At 41.3% G+C, this 23,354-nt stretch overlaps 1 protein-coding gene across 2 annotated transcripts in view; it reads left to right on the forward strand.

Annotated features, from left to right (window-relative positions):
* Positions 1-23,354, forward strand: part of st6gal2a (ST6 beta-galactosamide alpha-2,6-sialyltranferase 2a) — a 48,698-nt gene that overhangs the window by 1,624 nt on the left and 23,720 nt on the right. The window contains exon 2 of one of the 2 annotated variants that reach the window (XM_086265766.1): positions 21,679-21,772. The exons of the other annotated variant lie outside the window; for it this stretch is intronic. The gene's annotated coding sequence lies outside the window, so the exon portion shown is untranslated. The remainder of the gene's footprint in view (positions 1-21,678; positions 21,773-23,354) is intronic. 2 annotated transcript variants of the gene reach the window in all.

Raw genomic sequence — 23,354 nt, forward strand, 5'->3', positions numbered from 1 at the left:
GGGAGTCGACTGAAACTCATTACAGTGAGAACACGCGCACAACCGCACTGTTCTCCGTAGTCCACCGGAATCAAAGGCACCGGCCTGTTCTTTTGTATTTTCTTTCTCTGTGCATCATAAACAGCTCAGGGAAGGAAATTCAAAGCTCCTCTTCAGGTTATAGTGACATTGCATCAGAAAAGTGTTATTACGTGTGCGCGTGTGTAGAGCTGCTGAATATTTATGTGCGCTGTGGTTTTCAAGGCTTCACGGAGTTTACAAGGACAAGGACAAAAGTTGAATTTAATGGTCACTGTTTAAACTGTAGAGGTAAAGTTATTTTTGTTAAGTTATTCATTTATATGTGATAAAATAAACCAGAGCAAAAACGCAGGATCGCTTTGTGTTCTACTTCTCAAACCATAGATGTTCTTACCCCCTCTCACAGTGCATTATAAATGTGCAAATGAATGCTTGATACACACAGATTTACACCCGCGCTGTGTGAAAGCGTTGTGACTGTCACACAACTTCTGTATTACTGCTATTACACACAACTAGCTAATCGCATCCACACGTTGGCTGGCACCTCTTTGTGTCTGCAGCTGGATGTTTATTGTCTCCAATGGGGCTCCCTCCCTCTGTGTGTGCAGACAAGGCAAAGGTGTTAAGGAGAGCTCCTTTCTTTGCACACACTAACACTAACACACCACATTTATTCCACCACAGCAAATACATCAAGCCATTTTTACACACAGAGTCTTTATTTCTTTATCAAACTGATAGATATTGACCAGCATGTAGTTCTTTGACACGCTGAGTGCAGCTCAAAGTCGTCATTGGAAAAATGTGTGTAAATATAAATCAGCAAGTCGCTGAAACTGCAGCATAGTAAGCATGTGGGTCAGTATCGTGTGTTCACGATTCTCACGATCTCTTTCCTTTTCAACCTTTCTGGTCATGTGACCCAAAGTTGCATTCTGCCATGAAGGTAGTAAACATGTAAAATGATAAGGGTGTAGAGGTTCTGTAAAACTAGTGAGAATTTACACTGCAAAGAAACACATTAGGTTGAAAGGAAGGTTTGGGAGGTTAATTACACACACACGCGCACACACACACACGCACACATGTAAAAGAGAGGGAGTGTTGTGTGTGTGTGTGTGTGCATTCATGAATATGACTCTAAAAATACTAGGAGGTGAAAAAAATGCTAACAGATGAAATGCATAATTGAAGTCGGCTATGACCCAGTAACAGTGTTGGAGTCAAAGACTGACTGTTCTTATTAGCATCAGATGAGAGGACGTCTGAGAGGGGAAGTGATTCATACCAGCTTTAGTCTGGATTAGGCTGTAAAGAGATAGATGTGCAGGAGTCGATCTGTTCACGAGCAGGGCCGTGAAGTGGATATTGCACCGCTGCAGCCTCGAAGGTGCTCGGAATAGTTGCATTGATTAAAGTATAAGATGGTACTGCTGATATTGAGGTTTTCAGAATGCTTTTTTTTTCCAAAACCAGTTCATATTGATTTCATTTTTTTATTGCATTAAACCTGCAGTAGCATGTTTTTCATCACCTGAGGGCTGTGCTATGAACAAAGTTCAACAGAGCCAGGCTTTCTTTGCGTTAGCCTGAGTTGGAGGTAATGGGCATCATGACAGTGTTTATCAGTTTTTTCTGTCAAGTTGGGCTTTCTGCCTCAAGCTCTGCACACTCACATAAAAATGGGCATTTTTGTAGGTAATGTGACACTTCCTCCACCAAAAAATGATCCCTGTGAGTGCCACCTAGTCTAGCCAGAGACGTTATCAGATGGTGATAATAAATAGTTATTAAAATTCTCCAAAGAACAGAAAAAGTATCTGAGTAAAATGCAACACAGTTGCAAATAAGACAAAATTAATGCTGCAGAAAATTAATAATCTGGTGATTTAATGCGCCGAGCGGTAAAATAAATATATTAATTCAAGTTATGCTGAGTGTACTTTCTGCGCTCAGGTTTTTTTCTAAGGTAACAGCTGCAGATTAGAAGCCCTGAAACTTTAAACCGGATTTATTGAACATTAAAGGTTTATTGGCAGATTAACTCAAATTAATGTTACTGAGTAAACAGGTGTTTCACATATAAAACATATTTTCCCAGCAGAGATTTTAAAAGATTAGCACTTTAAACGTGCTGTAAATTGTAGATTTAAATCAGATTTTAGATTTTAAACCAAAACTCTAAATCTGTCCTCAGGTTATATGCTTAACATATAACCTGTTACCATGGGGATTTAGGGTACTTTAAGCTCAAAGAAGCTCACTAAGCCATTAATCTCGCTGAGCAGCACATGCCCCAAGTGAAAACAAGTAACCCAAACTTTTTAACTTGACATGCCAGCCTTTGTATGTATCTTTAATTTGCACTTGTGTTTCTATCTAGCTGTTAGATTTATCACAGTTTGTCAACAATGAAAGGAAGAAGTTAAGACTGTGCAACTAGTTATTCCTGCGTCTTTTGTGATCTTACAAAGCTTCAAACGACGCGTCGACTATTAAATCAGTCGTCGACGATTTTGATAGTCGACGTAATCGTGACTAGTCGACTAATCGTGGCAGCCCTAGTACTAGACTGTAAAAACAACTTTTGTAAGACTCATGTCACACAACGTGAGACAGGTCTCGGCTTCAGATTGTGTGATTAAAGAACATCATAAAGCTGATGAATATGAGGGCAGAGATAAATCATCTGCTTGCGTCATCTGGTTTGTGCTGCTCTTATCTGTGGAAATTACATAAAAGTACGCAAAACCTGTTTTGAAATATATATTTTTTCTTTTATGTTGCTTTCTGTTGCTTTTGCATGTGATGGTCCACTTATGGAGTCACCTCGAAGGGGAATCGGCATCATTTTTTGTTTTTTGTTTGGTTTTTTTGGATGTTGGTGGGAGCGTGAGTCACACAGTCAGAACCTGGTTATAAATTAGTGAAGGTGTGAATTTTGCCACAGGGCAGCTGTCTTTGATTGGTGCATTTGAGAGACGGCCACAGATTTTTGCCCTTTCCCAAAGGTGTCCAAAATGAAACAGTGTAAAGAGGCCTTTAGTCTCTGATTGTGTCCATCTGCTGTGCGGTGTTCAATAGGTTTTCGAAGGTGACTTTTGAAAGCTTTTTTTTCTTCTTTTTTGTGAGTAAAAGCAACCACAACAGTAATGTCACTGGCCGAAAAGCCCTGCAAAGCTGAGGGGAGCTGCAGTCAGGTAATAATTCTCCAAGCTTTGCTTTGAGTCGATACCCGAGCTCCTTTGTAATTGTTCCTAACACGCTTGCAATTTTACTGTCGGTGATGGCTAGAGGTAGGGTTTCAATTTTATCCGCACCAGACTGTAAATGTTGAGATACAGTGCAAAGGAGTGGAGGGACTTGACGGGCAGGCCACTCCGGGAAGGTGGAGGTGTAATTTCAGATGCCCACTAACCGACCAGACCAGCAGTTATCTGAGCTCAGGCTTCAAAAGCAAGAGAGCTGGAGTCATCAAGCCCAGCTGTGTCCCTCACTCCTGGCTGTAGTGCGTGAGGACTCGGAGGATGACCCCTCTGAACACAGCGGCATCTTTGGTAATTAGCTGTCTTCACAGGATTGTAAAATTCCTGAGGAGGCGTTATTCAAACTTAGCTCGTGTGCATCTCAATGTGCGATGCTGTAGTCCTTATGGTGTGTCTTCTTAAAAAGGGACACAGGATATTCAAGCAGCTTATTATGGCGTCACATTCTTATTTTTACTCTTAAGTCTCTAATCTCAGTTCGTGAGGGGAGGCAAGTGTCCGGAGTTCAGACAGATTATAAAAAGGTTAGCTTTCTGTAAATGGTTCTTGAGCTGTAGTTTAGTGGGGTTGGTCTCTGCACAGTTAAGTAAATAATATTTATTTAGAACTTTTTAAGCAAAGAATCTATTACAAAGTACTTTACAGGGAATTTAAAAATATATCGCACAAAAACAACATAATACGAAAGAACATCATCCAAATATCTGTCTAAAAAAAGTAGTTTTCAGCTGGTTTTTAAAAGAAAAACAGTGATCGTGGAGGCGCGGTGACGTGGAGAATGCTTACGGCCTTGCTCAGCATTCCTCTTCTCCGATTCTAAAATGCAGTGTTTCACGCTACCTGTCAACATTGATTGACAGATTGATTGACAGGCAGAAAGTCAACCAACAATACCACCTTTCAGTCCCAAAACACAGTTGCACACTGCGTGCACTGTGCGTAAGCATTCTCCGTGACACAGCGCGTCCACACGACGCCCTTAAAACTGTCGCTCTCTTTGGTTGGAACTTCATCTCCCAACCACCCTATAGTTTGAACTTTACACCCAGTGAGATAATCCATCCACAATACGAGGTTAGTCATTAATATACTGATGCATGGGCTGGGCTGTAGTTACATCGTAAGGTTTTAAAAACTGATCCTTAAAATGATTAGCGGTAATAAAAACTGAAAGAGGCCGACAGTGATCAATGACTGTTTTTAGGGGCTTTTTGAGATTAAATAGAACAAGATACAAGGTTCAAGGTTCTTAATTTGTCACATGCATAGTTATACAAGTATAACACACAGTGAAATGTAGGCTGACACGCTCCTCGACATGTGCAAAAAAAAAAATGGGGGGGGGGGGGGTGTAGAGGAAGAACATATATATATATATATATATATATATATATATATATATATATATATATATATATATTAGGGGTGCAACGATACACAAAATTCACGGTTCGGTTCGGTTCGATACTTTGGTGTCACAGTTCGATATTTTTTCGATACAAAAAAAATGTTCATGCCTTTTTAATTTGTCATTTATTAAAATTATAAATATATATTTTAACTCAAAAATACAGTTTTTAAATTTAACCCTAACCCTTGTGCGTGTTTTTTATTTTGACAGCGAATGCGCACCTGCGGACCACTTATGTGCAGCCCTGGTTATTTAGCTCGTCATATTGCAGCCACAGAAATTCTTTTGTCCATGAAACCATAAAGCTGCACTTTCTTTTTGCCTTAGTCTGATTTGTCATAACTTCTCCGTTTTGTGGTAAGCTTTTCTTTGGCTGTCACTTCTTCACCCTGACCTGTCTTATTTGGCTCAGCAGAACTAAAATATATATCTGTCTGTGAAGGTTCTCAGTCATCCAGGTCATCGTAGTCAAATATATATCCTGCTGCTTTTACACACGCACTCACATAAGCTCAGGGATTCTCTGCGCGATCAGCCTCTCACATGTTTAAGCTTGTGGCGGGAGATTTCACTTGTCATGTTTGCATAGTAAGCTAACGATTAATAAGACGATGTCAGAGGAATTGGTGCACAAATTATCATCACTCACAGATCAGTGCTGTCGCTCTCTATACACAGTTCGCACGATTGCAAAGTGAAAGCAAAAAAACAAGCGCAAATTCAAACGCGATTTCAATATGTCACATATTGACAGTGGCTCACCGATGCCAATGACATAATTACCCAGCTACATTTCTGAAAGAATGCAAAAGCATTGACATATATTTTTCCTTCCTACAATAGCCCTACGGGCAGGGAAGAGATAGATTTTGGTAGCCCGACTGAAAAAATCGCTATCCCCAGGACGTCGGGCTAGCGATATTGCGAGCCCTGTATCTGATTGAGGAATCACTCATCTTTGTAAAAGAGAGTTTATTACAGAGAAATGTCTCTTTCCAAAATAAAAGCTATACTATCCGCTTCTTCTGGGCTATATTCTCAGCAGCATAAGGAGAATCATGTGCTAACAGCTGTCTAAATGACTCGGCTAAAGTTAGTAGCATGCTTGTTGTTTTTGTCTTTGCACTAGGATGATGTCGGCGTAAATGTGCAGTCATATTCGTTGTGTTCCCACTAGTGCTTTCAGGTTAATCTCGTTGAAATGACCTTAACGCCACAACACGGCAAATCTCCGTTAACGAGCTACCGCCGATCGCCCCGTGCATGGGGCTAGACGGCCAACACGTTAACGAGCTAACTGCGCTAACACACTAGTTCCCACCCATGTAATTGAGCATTGCATGGCACATCCAACATACTGTTTTACTTTAGTCCATGACTCGCTTACCTTCAGGGTCATACGTCACATGAAAACCAAAATAATTCCAAACGCCAGATCTGAATGAGGGTGGGGGAGGTCCATGTTGCAAGGAGAGCTTAACTTCTGTCTTGCTAGCTTGCCCTGCTCTCTTCCTTCTGACTATGCTGTCTGTGTTGAGCGCTCAGTGGATCTGCGCTCGACAGTGCAGCCTAGGCGGAGTAGTCGAACGCAGATTCACTGAGCGCTCAACACAGACAGCATCGTCAGAAGGAAAGTTGATAAAATAAATTACAAATGTTGTATTGTTCGATACATATGCGTACCGAACCGAAAGCACTGTATCGAACGGTTCAATATCGATACAAATATCGTTGCACCCCTAATATATATATACATTGTGCATGTGCAGTAGTAGCAGCAAGCAGCTGAATTCTGTACATTAATATGAATAGACATCTGACTATTTTACAGGATAGACAATATAAACATATTTAAAATTAAAGGAATTGAAATGTACATTGTACCGTGGTTTAGTGTCTGGAAGAGTCCTGTCTCAGTCAATTATAGATGATGTTAGAGGACGTGTGTGTGTTTAGGGCCCGGATGGCTTGGGGATAGAAGCTCCTCTTGAGTCTCTCTGTCCTTGCCTGGATGATGCAGAACCTTCTACCAGATTGCAGAAGTTGGAACAGTTTGTTGCCAGGATGGGACGGGTCCTTCAGTATCTGCGCTGCTCTAGTCCGGCATCTCCTGGTGTAGGTGTCCTGAAGCGGGGGGAGAGCAATCCTGCAGCAGCGTTCTGCTGTACGGACCACTCTCTGGAGAGCTTTTTAGTCCTTCACACAGCTGTTCCCAAACCACGATGTCATGTTCTGTGTGAGGATGCTCTCCACAGCGCCTGTATAGAAAATCCTGAGGATCTTTGGAGAGACCCTGAACTTCCTCAGTTGTCGTAGGTGATACAGGCGCTGCCTAGCCTTTTTGGTCTGGACCTGAATGTGGGCAGCCCATGTCAGGTCTGAGGAGATGTGGACACCAAGATACTTGAAGGACTGCACCCTCTCCACTGGAGCTCCATTGATGATAATGGGCTTGTAGTCTCTGTGCTGACCCCTTCTGAAGTCCACCACCAGCTCCTTGGTCTTGCTGACGTTCAGCTGGAGGTGATTGTCCTGGCACCATGATGCCAGATTCTTCACTTCATCCATGTAGGCCGTCTCATCGTTGTTGGAGATGGCACCCAACACCACTGTGTCGTCAGCAAACTTCACAATGGTGTTGGAGCCATGGGTGGCCACACAGTCTGAAGTATAGAGGGAGTAGAGCAGTGGCAAGAGGACACATCCCTGAGGTGCTCCTGTGTTGATGGTGATGCTGTTGGAGAAGCACCTGCCCACCCTCACCACCTGAGTTCTGCCAGTGAGGAAGTCCAACACCCATGCACACAGATGGCTGTTAAGTCCCAGATCCCTCAGCTTTGTGAACAGTCTGCAGGGCACTATTGTGTTAAACGTTGAACTGTAATCAACAAACAGCATTCGCACATAGTTACCCTGTTTCTTGTCCACATGGCTGAGAGTGGTGTGTAGGACGTGGGCGATGGCATCCTCTGTGGATCTGTTGGATCTGTAGGCGAACTGCAGCGGATCTGTGGTGTCTGGGATGGAGAAGGAGATGATGTTCTTCAGCAGCCTCTCAAACACCTTGCACCAGTGCAACTGGCCGGTAATCGTTCAGGGATGAGGGTTTGCTGTTCTTGGGCACAGGGGTGATGGTGGATCTTTTGAAGCATGTGGGGACCACAGACTTCGCCAGGGACTCGTTGAAGATGTAAGTGAACACACCTGCTAGCTGGTCAGCACAGCAGCGCAGCAGACGGCCGGTGATGCCGTCTGGCCCCGCCGCTTTCCTTGTGTTCACTCTCCTCAGTGCCGCTCGGACGTCATGCTCCGCGATGCTGGTCATCGGTCTCTCGCAAAGCATGTTAAAAACATAAAAGCCTTATTAAACGCAGGGTAGTTTGGGCCCGGAAGCAAGATTTGTCATGTCATCACTTAAAGACTGGATCCCTTTTCTGTGTGTGGACCAGAGAAATATCGATACTGGCAGCAGTTTTCTAAGCCTGTTTGTCTCGTTTCCTACTCACCGTCATCAGTAAGCGTGCGAGGTGACACGGTCTGGTACTACAAACATCGCCATGTACTTTCAGCCTACACAAGAAGGGCAACAGACAGCGAAAGAGGCTTTAAGTGGACTTTCTCTACTTTTTTTCCCCACGTCAAACGGCCGCCCGCTGTGGGCGTCAACACTCCCGGCTGTATTTATGGGCCATAATGTGAGGTGTGGAACTGCATTTCCTTCATAGGACCTTGCCGCTGGCAGACTGTATTCAAGCGAGCGCTATGCACCGTGAAAGCCTGTCATCAAGAAGCACTGCTCTGTGTGATTTATCAGAAGGGGATGTGGTTGGAAGGTCACAATGAGTCAACCCTTTCCAGCCATATAATTTCATCAGATTTGCCATTTTCTTCTGGTGAAGAGAACTTTGTAAACTAAGCACTAGTTTCATTTCTCTTCCCCCCACTTTTTTGGAACCATGAATTGCCAAGTCCTCTAAGTATAGTGTCATTTTAGACTTTTTAAGTCTTCCACCTATTTAGACTCTAAACAGCCAGTGGGGTGGGTGATGAATAATAATTTTCTCTTGACCGATGTCTGCTTTGAATAAGTCACAGGTTTGTTTTTTCCCATTGGCTGTGTCAGTAGCACTAGTCTCAAATAAAACACATCCTCTCCTCTGGTAATTACAAGGTGCACAAACAGCTCTCCCAGAGTTCTGATAGAAAGGGGCTAATTGGCAGTGCAGTGACCTTGTCCACATATGTGTGTGTCCAGGTGTTGTCTCACTATTATGGTTTTTTCTCTCCTTTCTGCAGAGTGAAGACTCTGTTGTTTCCTCTGTGCTAAAAATCAGTTGTGGGTTTTCTGTAACAGATGGACTGTGACAGGTGTGCTTGTGTCTGTGTGTGTGTTTTGTGTGTGAGAGACTTCCGCTCCCCTGCACCTCTTAGCCATTATTAGGTGTAGCTGCTTCTTCGAAGCAAGATTAATGAGTTTCTGAGCATGCCTTTGCAAAAATAGACATTTTTTCTCAAGTGATGTAATCAGCGCTGTAGTTGAAGGAGGATAGAAGGGGACAGGACAGACCTAATCTCCCTCAGTGGGATCGGTCTTTAATTTAGTTGGTGCTTTTTGCTCTGACCTTGCTGGACCTGATATTACAGCAGCATGAAGCCATTTCTCATGAGTCTGATCCTGTTACCACCAAGTGGGAATCCAGATGAACGACGTCTCTTTCTCGGTATTTCCTATAATTGATGAGCCTGTCTGTAACTTCTTTGTTCTGTGGGTTGTGTCATTGTATCAACACAAAAACGGACGCGTTTTTACACGTAACTCATGATTACGTTTTCTTTTTACAGGAAAGTGGTGGTGCCAGGCATCACAGGAAAACAAAACGAGACACTGTTGTTCTGGTTAAACCAATAAGTCTATTAACTAGTCACATGGTGCTAACATTCACCCATAATTTAGATCTTGTCAGTGTTGTTTAGTAGGTGTGTGTTGCATCGTTCACTTTGCTGTTTTGTTTTTATGGAAATTAATTGTAGTGTTTTGGTTCATCCCTAAGCCACAGTTTGGTTTGAAGGCCTAGATGTTACAGACAGATATTTGTTTGCGTTGAGACAGATGTGTACTTCAGGAGGTGAATGGAAATGTTGAACAGTCTGTGAACTAATGATACAAAAGTCTGGTGGGACATTATCGTGAGAGGCCCTTTTATGATCCAGTAGTTTTTGGAACTTGCCTCAACTGACCAATTATTTGAAGATTTGCATGTTTTTAGGAAATTAAGTCTAAAAGTATTTAGAAACTGTCTTTTTTTTTTTTTTTTTTAACATGTGTTGACCAGTTTTGGGTCATAGTTTTTGAAAAGTTATTTGAGTTTTTTAAAATTAATTGTGTGCATTTAAAAAATAAAGACTACTAGGCGGGGGGCTGTCTGTGCTGTTTCACTATCGTTGTTCTTGCATAAACTAGCCCTCTGTATACATAAAGGGCTGAGCAATGCAATTCAAGTAGTGCACCATAACTAATAAGTAAGGATTAATGACTCTGGTGTTTACTTTCTTAATGAATGGCTGACATTAAAGCAGTGATTCTCAATTGGGGTCTCTTGATTTTTGTCAGTCCAAAATCCAAAGCTGTTCACTTTTTAATTACTAGGAAGAAAAAGAAGACCAAAAACCAATCAGCATTTGAGAATCTGAATTTCATTTGCTGTTTTATTATCGGTTATTGTGCTGACTAAAAAATACCAAGAAGAAATGGACACAACTCGGAGTGAAAACAAAGAGGACTTGGACTCTAGTGTCAAAACAATACTCTTGCTGATACTCTTGCAGTTACTCTTGTAGTTACTCTTGTAGTTAGCCTTCTGTGTATCTGTTTACATATTTTTTCCACCCTTTTTGTTGTAGAGTCCTTATTTAGCTTCTGAGATTTAAATAATTTCATTGTTTGTGTAGCTGTTGGAAATGTTTTTTTAAAACCGTGCTTAGCTGCAGTCATGTGATTATTAGCGTATGTGACTGGCAGGCAGTTGATTGGCTGGAACTAGCTGTATTGTGCATGTGAAAGGTGTCATTTGTGCGGAGCCGGTTTCTCTAATGCCAGTACAAATTCACATTTCCACAAAAAGACTGACAGTCAAAACAAGATTACAATAACTACAAGCAAGCAACGAGGAATATTCAGTCAGTTCTCTGTATGTGTACAGTACAATATTAAAATGACCGACGTCAGAGCAAAGCCACGCAGATGTGATCACAGCCAGCCAAGCGGTGTCTGCGCTTACATCTGCATGCACAGCACCACAACTGAATGTAGGTCACAGATGAAGGCAGTGGTAGTGGTGGTGGGGGTGGGCATTGGAAGTGGAAGTGAAGGGAAGAGGAAGCCCTTCATTATGTCATTGTGTTGGAGTTTCAGTGACAGGACTAGAATAGGATGTACAGGGAGGTTTTAAGAATTAAAGTAATAATTCTTCTACATGTCCGCAAAAACAAAGATGCAATATGTCAGCAGGCCCGTCTTGTTCCTCTCTGACAGGGTCAGAAAACAACTACCTGCATTAGATAAATGACTTCTGCTCACTTGTTTTGCTCTTTTTTTGGAGGTTTTTTTCCCAGCACAAGAAAACATTTCAGCTTTGACATTATCCTGTCTCCACTTTCTCATTTATGTGGGCTTCAGTCTATTTGCTATTCTTATCAGCTGCTCTTTGAAGTTGGAAGATGTGATGAACTGTAGCAGGCCCTTTGGAGAGCTCAGATACTGCCAGTGTAATTACACAGGATGAAGTGTTCTGTACCACATGGTAATAACTCCATCGCCTCCTGAGGCTAAAAGTACGCTGGACTTTGCAGCAGGGCACTTATGAAGCGAGGAAGGAGAGACTCTCCTCATTTAATCTTTGCATGCGCTTCGTCTTTATGTTCAATTTCTCACTTCAGCTCACGTATTCAAGTGACCTCTGATGTCTTGCTTCTCATTTTCGGTGTCTCATTTGTTCCTTGTCAGATCCAGAACCACCCAAGTTTCCCCAGATTAGATGAGAAAGTGCAGCATGTACAGTACAGTGAAATGTTATGCACTGGACGGGCTAAGTTTGAATGATATCCATTAACTTTGGACGATTGGACAAATGCACCGCCCAACCCTGTTATTTAAAAAAAAGAAAAAGAAAAAAGAAGCCGTTCCAGTGATGGCCCCGGCTCTGGAAGTGTGTCTGTCTCAATGACACTTACAGCTTGAATCATGTCTGCAGACCAAAAACGTTGGACGCATTGATTCTGATTTCCAGAGTCTGTATTTGGTATGTTGCTAACATGGGTAATTTCCATCTCTGTCTCATATAGAGCAGTTTAATTGGTGAGATCAAAGGCTGTGTAGCTGTTTCATCACTTTTACACTTTATTCTTTTGCCTTTTGGAGTAATTTATTCAATCTCTTCTTCTGGAAAAGTTCTGCTCATGTGAAGGGGAGTGAAGCGTGAAATCTGAAATGCAGATTAGTTGGTGGAATTGCACCAAAACAACATTCTCCTTGACTTTGAACTAGGTGATGTGAATAAGCAATGAATAGGAAAGGGCTCTGTTCCAACAAGCTCTGACTTTAGCCATAAACATATCAGAGCAGATTAACTCAGAGATGTTCAACTCGTAGCTTTTAGTTCCGTGAAGGCTGATCAGAATAAGTTCAGTCTGCTCTGAGTGCGTTCACCCCGAGTTAAGTGTGTGCATGAGTAGAGGGGGAAAAAGCGATCATCAGCAGAGCTTCGGGATGCACCATGGCAACCGGTAAATAAAGAGCAAAGTTTCCATTTGAGTCCAGTTGACCGAGGAATATGAATGTGTGTCACCGTGGACCATGAGGTTGATCTCAAAGAACAGAACAGAGTCAGTTTAGTTAGCTTGAACCACGCTACCGGCATAATAAACACTGTTACATTTTTAAAAAGAGGATATCATTTTTTTGTAGTGTCTTTTTTATCTTTTGCTATGTGCTAACATGGCTAATTTCTTTTACCTAGTTTGAATTTTCAACAGGTAGAATCCACATCCTCTGTCATGTGACTGATTCAGGTGGTTTACATACATACATACATATTGCTGTCAAGCTTAAAGGTTAATATTTATTCCAAAGTGAAGAGATAAGTTGGGTTGAAATATTTCTTTTCTGTCAGAAGCTTATAAAAATGTGTTTTAAATAAATAACAAAGGTGTAGAAAATCCTAAATCTAATCAGTCAAAAGCTACTAGTCCTACAGAATAACACAAACAAAATGGAAAAGTTAATTCATTAGTCAGTTCCAAATAAATAATGTCCACAATAATACAAAATATAATCTCAAATTATATCAGTTCTTCTGTATAGACTTAAAGTGTTAAACAACAAAAACATGTACAGTGGCGCAAAAAAGTATTTAGTCAGCCACCGATTGTGCAAGTTCCCCCACCGAAAATGATGACAGAGGTCAGTAATTTGCACAAGAGGTACACTTCAACTGTGAGAGACAGAATGTGAAAAAAAAAATCCATGAATCCACATGGTAGGATTTGTAAAGATCCTTTGTTGGCAATAACAGAGGTCAAACGTTTACTATAGGTCTTTACCAGGTTTGCACACACAGCTGGTATTTTGGCCCATTCCTCCATGCAGATCTTCTCGAGAGCAGTGATGTTTTGGGGCTGTCGCCGAGCAAAACGGACTTTCAACTCCCGCCACAGATTTTCTATGGGGTTGAGGTCTGGAGACTGGCTAGGCCACTCCAGGACTTTCAAATGCTTCTTACGGAGCCACTCCTTTGTTGCCCGGGCGGTGTGTTTTGGATCATTGTCATGTTGGAAGACCCAGCCTCGTTTCATCTTCAAAGTTCTCACTGATGGAAGGAGGTTTTGGCTCAAAATCTCACGATACATGGCCCCATTCATTCTGTCCTTAACACGGATCAGTCGTCCTGTCCCCTTGGCAGAAAAACAGCCCCATAGCATGATGTTTCCACCCCCATTCTTCACAGTAGGTATGGTGTTCTTGGGATGCAACTCAGTATTCTTCTTCCTCCAAACACGACGAGTTGAGTTTATACCAAAAAGTTCTACTTTGGTTTCATCTGACCACATGACATTCTCCCAATCCTCTGCTGTATCATCCATGTGCTCTCTGGCAAACTTCAGACGGGCCTGGACATGCACTGGCTTCAGCAGCGGAACACGTCTGGCACTGCGGGATTTGATTCCCTGCCGTTGTAGTGTGTTACTGATGGTGACCTTTGTTACTTTGGTCCCAGCTCTCTGCAGGTCATTCACCAGGTCCCCCCGTGTGGTTCTGGGATCTTTGCTCACCGTTCTCATGATCATTTTGACCCCACGGGATGAGATCTTGCGTGGAGCCCCAGATCGAGGGAGATTATCAGTGGTCTTGTATGTCTTCCATTTTCTGATGATTGCTCCCACAGTTGATTTTTTCACACCAAGCTGCTTGCCTATTGTAGGTTCACTCTTCCCAGTCTGGTGCAGGTCTACAATACTTTTCCTGGTGTCCTTCGAAAGCTCTTTGGTCTTGGCCATGGCGGAGTTTGGAGTCTGACTGTTTGAGGCTGTGGACAGGTGTCTTTTATACAGATGATGAGTTCAAACAGGTGCCATTCATACAGGTAACGAGTGGGGGACAGAAGAGCTTCTTACAGAAGACGTTACAGGTCTGTGAGAGCCAGAGATTTTCCTTGTTTGAGGTGACCAAATACTTATTTTCCACCCTAATTTACGAATAAATTCTTTACAAATCCTACCATGTGAATTCATGGATTTTTTTTTCACATTCTGTCTCTCACAGTTGAAGTGTACCTCTGGTGCAAATTACTGACCTCTGTCATCATTTTAAGTGGGGGAACTTGCACAATCGGTGGCTGACTAAATACTTTTTTGCCCCACTGTATATGGAATTCAAGAAAAGAGGAAGATGAACAAAAAAGGAGAACATAAACAAAACCACTCAGTTCTTATTGTCTGCTTAAAAAAAAAAACAAGAATCAGCCACTTAAAATCTGACATTTTGATGCAAAGTTCATTCAGTTTTTGTAAAATCCCTTGAATGAAAGCGGAAAGTCTGCACTTCAATCAAACTTAGATTGCTTGATTTGCGATCCACTATGGTGGTGTGCAAAAGGCAAAACTACAAGAATTGTGTCTTCGCCCCAAACATCGCAGCATCACCTGTATATAACAAACCCTTCTTTTCATCAGTGTTCATTGGGAGGTCTTGTTCTGAAGGCTTGTTAACATTTTCCATTGTCTTTTTGTCTCACTCACACTCCTAATAAACTTGTGTGTATAGGTACATTAGCACTAGAGGTGGGCAGATATGGGCAAATATTGATAGTATAATTACCAATGCTGGTATTTGCATTAGGTTGATACCAGCACATTAGCAATGCTTTGTTTCTGTCCGCTTCTGTGTGTAACCCACTGAATTGTGTTAAATAAATTTTATTTTCAATTTTATTAATTTTTTTCCTGTAACATGCACCGTGACAAATGTCTGAACCTTTTTGTGTTTGACTGTCACGATGTTTTATTTATAGCCTATTGCACATTTAAACAACAGAAGTTGACCCAAAGAGCTTTAGAGACGGGCACGTTTACACTCCAGGTCTCCAAAAACCCCAGTTTCAAAATGGAAAAGCCAAAAGGCGTGTTTGATCATATTAAATCACTACTGTGAAAAGTAAAAGTGATTTATTGGTCATTAAAATGTATTCAGAATTTGCATATTGATGATGATTTACCTCATAAATCATGACACGCTGCTCTGCCCTATATAAGCTTTATGTGTATCTGTATATACAGAACAGACCCTGTATTTATTTCGTATCGACTCTATACCAAAATCTGCAGTATTGCACGTTCTAATTCAGCACGTGTTGCTGCTGCCAGCCGCTTCTATGCTGTGTGCATTTACCTAATCTGACATGACTCTAACTCACCATGATATTTGGTTCGACGCTGTGCTTTTGTGTCGTCTCCCTTTTAGTTTTATTGACTTTATGTGACCATGTCTTTGTCTTTTTATTGCCAAGCCCCAACTGTAAATATAGTTAGGCATGTCAACATATTTGAAAATGTCCCACTGTCTCCAACTAGCTTTTAAAAACGTAGTTTAAACATTTAGTCATCTCAGGCTAATCTTTATTGGTATTACTCGCTTCATCTTCAGCTTCTCAAATGTCACAGCCAGCTTTTCTTCAGTGTGACTGACTGCAACGTGACAAATGATTGATTGTTGATGTGTTGTGTGTCTAAAGCTTTATGCAGATCAATTATATTTAAACAGCAATTGCAATCATGTCAAAGCAGTCATGTTACTAAAAAAATGAACTAATGTCTAACTGTAATTTCAGTGTTTGTAGAAACATAAACTCCTGGAACCTAATTCGCTCCACTTTGTATGATTGAAGAAGTTAAATTGAGTGAAAGAAGAACTGATTCAGATGCTGTCAGAAGAAACGAGTTGGAGAGAAACTCAGAGTTTGCAGCATGAATTAAAACCTGGCTTCTGAAACGGGGTCTGGGGCACCGGCAGGGTCTTCACCAGTCTCTGTTTCACCTCACGCTGCTGCACATTACGCAGCTATTAAGGCTTTATTGTGGTTGAGCGTCGTAGTAGCTGGATGTGTCTAAAGATGTTTGTACCCGTTAGAATAGTCTAAGCTGAAGGCAGATTAAAACACCCTCCGTTCTTGCACGCCACTTCATGCAGCTCTCATCTGCCTCCAGAAAGACATTCGGTCACATCCCAATAGACACAAATTCCTGGGATAAGACAAGCTGCCATTTATTATGAATAAACTCTATTTATTTATAATAAATGGCAGTTCCAAATGCACAGTTTTTGAACTCTGGAAAATGAGTATATGGGGCAGACTTTGGAAGCTCCCATGCACGCTGACAGGCACTTCAGTGTTAGGGGCCAGTGCGTAGTTTCTCTGAACTAGCTCTTCAGATATGCTGTCCAACCAAGTCAGACATCAAATGCGTTCATAGCCATCCCCATCGGCCACACTCGGATTGGAATGCATCCCATCATCTTACACAAGCTTGTGAATGTGAAACGGTCCACAGGAGAGGAGTACAATACCGCTCTGCTCGCTCACCTGCGGAGGGCCGGCCATTCACATGGTCAAGTGGGTGTGAATGTCAGATCTATTTTAAAAGATTATGGTTGGTGTTGGCATCAGATGTGGGGTGAGCAGCCTTGGGGCCAGCTAAAATAAATTTTGGATGGAGCATAAATCCAAAGCATGCTTGAGATCAAAATACAATTTGGGTGTGAAAACTTCTCCAAAAAACCCAAAATACACTCTTTAAGTTCAAGTTCATAAATAACTCTGGGTCCCAGCAGTGAGGGTGCATTCACCCATCCAGCAGCCCCTCCTGCTTCAGCCTATTTCTAACAGTCTCCCTCATGTAATACATCACTGGAAAATCTATTTCCCACACTATGTGGAGCACATACTGCATTTGCATTTATACTACACTATGCTCTCTTCCCATAATCCTGGGAGACTTGGCTTGGAAAATTCTAACCTGTTCATAAATGAATTCGAGTATCTACAATAGCTGACCACACGGTTCACTCTTCGATTTGTTGGTCCACAAATTCTTAGTGAACCTCATCTTGTTGCCTTTTCCCTTTTGTTTTTTTCTTTTTACCTCGCGGTGATGTATTAGTTTACAGCTACTAGAGGCAGTTCGAACCATTGCGAGGCAAATATTAAAGAAATTCAGCGTTATTTATTTTTTAAAAACTCTTTCACATGGAAAAGAACTCCGCTCTTGAGTGCTCAATATTTTATTAGGAACAAGTCCTTTGGTTCGTGTAGTAGTTCAGAAAATGTGCAGCCGTCTATTGTAATGCCGTGCGGAAAAATTGGGACCGAAAGAAAGCACTGCTTCAGAGCAAGCCTGCGATAATTACTCTGTGTGCTTTCGGTTCAACCGTATCTTTTATAGGACTCTTTTATTGCTTGTCTTTTGTTTTCTGATGATGTGTTAAACATCGAATATTAATCTTTGTCGGCCCACTCACTGAATAACTCTTCTTAAATTCAGCGAGCCTCACAAACATGTTCCTATGATCCATCTTCAGAATTTCCATTTTTATTTTCTGTAAATGTTATGTGGCTCTTGCTTCATAAGCCAAAGCCAGAACCTCTTCAGAGACTTATGTTAACTTGCAGGAGAAATTTTTCAAGGCGTCCATGATAAAAGTATTCATATCGTGGCTGCCCCTCACCAGTTCCTCAGCAGGGTGCTGTAAAGTGGATTCTCTGAGATGGTGTGCAGCTGGATCCCCCGAGGGCTCTTCTTACCTGGCAGCCAGATACTGGCTGGAGTTCAGCGTGCTGAGAATATTACAGCAGGGAGCTGCAAGGCATGCTCAAGGAATGTGGTTATGTAAAAGAAATGGAAAAGAAATGTAACTATAAATATATTCTCTATATTGTACTCTTTCTTGCCTCTCTTGTGGAGTCACATTGCAGTTTTATGGCTCGACTGTGGTTCAGTGTTGGTGCTATGCAGAGCTTTGCAGAGCTGTCTTTAACTACCCAGGTGACAGTTTTAATAATATGTATAACAACTGGACATGTCTGCTACTGTTGTTCATGCTTTGCCCCTGCCTTGGAAAAAATATGGTGCATGTGTAAGCAATGTGCTCCTGGCTTGCTGGAGGTATACATGCTACTATAGTCTCCCTGTAGGCAGAATTTCCATAATCATATCTAATTTGGCGAAGAGCTACACAAATCGACACCATCATCGGACCATATACAGACATTTAAACTGCTGTAGAGTCCCAGAGCAACTACATCATATTGATCTCAGCAGGTTTAAATGCAATTCATGCAGGAGGAAATGACGTCGGCCCCGCTGTTTGAAAAGTCATCCTGATTTTGTTTTTTTTAACTAAGTGAAGATAAAAGATTGGTGTATGAAAAGCAGCCCAGTGATTCTTATCAGAGTTTCCACCTACGTGCACGAGACCACAAACCAGGAACTCTTTGTCAAGGGAGACGTTAGGGGGCCTAACAGTGCTGCATTATGCTAATCACACAGTTGTAGCATAGTCGTTTTTTTTAAGGCAATCAGTGTGAATTAAAAAAAAAAAATTGTAAAACATAACCATGGGTGTGCGCAGCTTTTATAACACTATCAGCAAATTTCTGTCTCTTCAGGAACAATTACACCTATAACGCTTTGTCTGAACCACAACGTTAGTCATACAAGTGCCTTCTTGAACACTAATTTTCTCACAGTTCAGCTAATTTTAGGAGGGACTTCTTAAAAGTCTGTTAGTTTATGCAGGATTTGTGCACTTTGTTGCTTTTCAGTGTCATAGAGCATGTCATAAACTTTATAAACGTTATATAATAACGTGTAGTACAAATGAAACGTTAACCTTTTACATAATATCTTGAAGACAGCTGATATTAATGTTAAATGCCCAACTAAACACTATCACAACATAAGTGAATACTAAAAAAAATAACCTTCTTATCCTGATGTTATTATTTTATGGTATTTTGCCTCAAAAAACAAAACAAGGAAAGATGGCCCAAAGGTAACTATCTGGACACCCTGCTAAACGTCAGTTGCCATCTTCTTTTCCTTATCATAGATGATATACAGTTTATTTTGGTTTTGCAGTTTTTATATTGGTTGTTGAACCACTGTGTGCAGAGTAGTAGTTTTAATAAAAATGCTATATATATTTTTGTGATATTCTCTGTCAAGAAGACTAGAATGATAGACGTGGATGCTGGGCGTCTGAACGTGTACGGCATTCAGGAAAGCAGGTTCAGAATAAGTGACCTTTTGGAAAATAAAGCCTCACCTGGCATGCAAAGTAAAGAAGACTCTAGTGGAATACAGAATATTTAGAAAACGCCACATAAAATTTCAGAATAAGATCCAGGTCCTGGTCCTCATGTGTCCCCTATACCAGGATGCTCAGATGTACAAAAATGTGAGTTTGGATGGCAACGAAAAAGGCATTAAAAAAAAATCTATAACTAAGATTATAGAGCCAAGGTAGGTACAGCGACTTACTTCCATCATATTATTTTGATTTTAAAATGTTAAACAAAACATTGAAAAGATAAGAGAAGAAGATCGCACTGGTAATAAAGTGAAATATTCAGTTGTGATTTTTGTGAATAGTTGTCCATAGTTAGGTTATGAGTAAGAGAAGATGGAGTGTTTACTCTTGGTTGTTGTGGAAGTGTTGGGACTTGATACCAAAGTGTTGACATATGCATGTAATATCCTGTTGTTAGATGTCACAAATGTGAATGTTTCACGTGAATATGGCACTTACTTGTTCTTGTTCGGTCATTGTTTTTCACTCAAACTCTCTAACACAGGTAAATAATATTTTACTATAGCTATCAAGTCAACAGGCCAGTTTGACTGCAGTTATGTGATGGTGGTTACCTGCATTTACACTCACTGTTGCACATCTTAATCTGATAAGTAACTGAAGTTCAAGCTAATGGAAGATAAAGAGAGAAAGGATAAATGATTTTGTGAACTAAGGAGGAAGCAACACAAGGGCGTTCTCTGACTGCTTTAGGACAATCAATCACTCCTCCCAGAAAATTTAAACACGAACGCCTGGCAGAGGACCGGCAGACAAGCTACAAAAATACTTTTTTACTCCCTTATGAGGTACCTGCAAAAGCTGAGCACATCAGCTTTTGAGCTCATCTTTCATCCAGCCGTGCTTCAGAAAATCTCGGGGGGTACATGGGTAGAACAAAATAAAGTAAAAAAAATAAAAATAAGAAATGGTTGATTCGTTTTTGCGTTATTGCATTTAGAACTGTTTATAACTACAGGCGATATCTCTAACTGGGAAGCTGTGTATAACACTGAAACTGAAAATAGGATGTGATGATTTGCAAATGTCATAAACTCATTTTGTATTCGCAGTAGAGCAAAGCACACAAATCAAATATTTAAATCAAGAAAACGTAACATTTTAAGAAGGGCAAAAATGTCATTCTGAGAGTGATGGCAGCAACACATTTTTAAAAAGTCAGGACAGGGTCATGCTTACCTCTGTGTGTCATCCCCTCTTCTTTAAATAAGAGTCTGTAAATATCTGGGAAATAAGGAGACCAGCTTTTGACAGCTACCTATAGGGTGGTGTGGACACGCAAGTTTTAAGAATGAGACAAAGTGGGATTTTAAAATTGGTACAACAGGTTGTCCACTAAATATCTTGGCACACGTTCAAATCTCAGTGACCTTGACTTCGAGCTTAAGGTCAGAATAAGTTAGAACAAAGCATTGTAAGACTTTTAGACTGATGCTATGTGGTTCTCAGGCCAAATGTCCAGTAATTCTGAAGGTTCAGTGGACTTTCAGAGGAAATTAAAAACACATTGAGGAAAAGGCCATGGCTAAACAGAAACATCGCACATATCTGCAATAATATATAAACCACAGAATGCTAAATAACTAAAAACATATTTTAGCTCATTCAATGGCTGTTTGACAGCAACGTGACTCGGTTAACTTAAGTCAAACTGTAGCAACAGTGACAAGCCCTTTTCAGCATCCCTTGGGAGAACTCTTATCTGCTGTTGTCTGTGTTGCTTGTTTGTTTGTTATTTTCATATTTGACTGTGTTAGATCTCTTAGAGACGTGCAGGTGTTTTCCCGTTTCTGAACATGTTTGCTTTGTTATTTGCATTCCATAACATTCAAGCAGCTAACCACTCTCCTCTTTCCTGCTGCACAAGCTTCAGCTGCTTCACTTTCATACACCCACTTTCGATTTCGGTCTTATTCTTTACAAGATCCGCGCTTTATATTCTGTTTGCCTCCTTTGTCCATCACAGCCTCCTGCCAAGTCATTTTGTCTTCTTTTGCTGTCTGGCAACGTCTCTCTTACATGTTTCCCGTTTTGTTGTTTCTTTGTGTATCCCTCAGAAGATAGCTCTCTACTCCGCCCCCGCCTCTCCATCTGTGCCACACACTTGTGTTGTTTCACAGTTACTGAAGCACACATCCTGATTGCTACCAGGTGAGGCAAACTACAAATGCACACACATGCTTGCATGACATGCGTTGGAGCACACACATACAGTCTGCAGTGGTTCAGTGGTGCATTTAGATGACATTTGCTTGGTGATAACATTGCCACTGGCTAGGTTTGTGTTTTGCACTTTGTCTTTGCTTTTTGTGTGTCGGGCATACTGCAGCTGTTGTTTTCAGGTGTTAAATGGCGCATTTTCCATTTAGGAACATTTGACCTCCAGTGTGGTAGACATGTCAAAACTCCTAGAAGGAAAATCCCACCTGACTGTGGTTTTAAATGTTCTCAGAGGAATCAGATGTGTGTTTCCACAGTGTATTTTCTTTCTCTCATGCCGTTTCTGCTCCCTCTAGCCTAGTTTCTCCCTGCTGCTTTCCTCCTGCTTGACTGGGGTCAGCAGATGAGCTTTGACCTCCTGTGTGGCCCCTGAGCGAACAGCTTGGAAGCTGCGTGAACGCATAGGGGCGGAAGGCCACAGGGGCACCCGAGATCAGTTGTGCTGTACTCTGCAGGACCCAGCAGCTGCAGAGACAGGAAGCTGTAATTAGGACTAGAAGAGGCTTAATACTCAGAGCCATTTTTTTCCCTTCCTGCCAGTCTTCCATTCTTGCTCTCTTTCTCTCTCTAGAGAGAGAAATGCTTCCACATTAGGAGACCAAAACTCTCAATTACATGTGATTGTAATCCTCTGATGTGAGGCAATTTAATGCTTCATTTATTCACCTTCATTGCTGTATATTTCATGCCTTAATCCATCAGTGAGCCCAACGTTTTGTACACCAGAGTATTATCAAAGCTGTAGGGGGGGGCGTGCAAAAAAGTGAAGTAAACAAAGGTGTTATGTTGTCAGATTTGCAAAGTAATGTAACAACGAATGCTTTTGAATATTATTGTTGAATATTATCACACAGGAAAAACCCCCCAAAAAAACCAACTACAAGTAAAAGAATTACACCGTGATGCCTTTGCCTTTGTAAATGGAGGAACAGTAACTGCGTGTAATACCTGCCAGTCAGATTAACAGTATTTCGTCTCTATCTGCCATTCTGCAATTCATCTCATGTAAACAACGTGGCGCACAGCGTGACGTGAAAAAGGCACATCCCTTTGACATTGCGTGAGGAACTCTGTATTCCTCGTCCACAGGAAAATCCAAAAAAGGAGGTTTAAAAAAATCACAGTTTTCGGTGATTCGAAACGCCGTTTACGTGTAGAGGAAACAGCTGCGTTTTCAAAAATACCCGTGTAGGTGCAGACATAGCGTAAAAGAGTTGGTAGTTTATTTTCTTACTATCTGTAATTTATTGCAGATTACTTGTATTTGCTTAATTGTTTACTAAATGTTTGAGGTGTGAAATAAACCACAACAGAGCAAAGTATGGGTGTGTGTGGTTGGAGGATGTGTTTGTGCGTGTGCCTGTGCGCGTGCACGCACGGGGGGCGAACATTTTTCTTGTAAAACAAAGGGGGCCCAGCAAAAAAGTTTTGAACCACTGACTTAAGGTGTGTGTGTGTGTGTGTGTGGACAGACAATTTGCACGCCACTATAGTTGTGAGGACCAACAGTCAC

This window comes from Aulonocara sp. 'chitande type north' Nkhata Bay, linkage group LG16 (assembly GCF_057382095.1).
Source record: "Aulonocara sp. 'chitande type north' Nkhata Bay isolate Kocher_YH1m ecotype deep benthic linkage group LG16, A_spYH_male_GT1.1, whole genome shotgun sequence".
In the NCBI taxonomy this organism is placed as follows: Eukaryota; Metazoa; Chordata; class Actinopteri; order Cichliformes; family Cichlidae; genus Aulonocara; species Aulonocara sp. 'chitande type north' Nkhata Bay.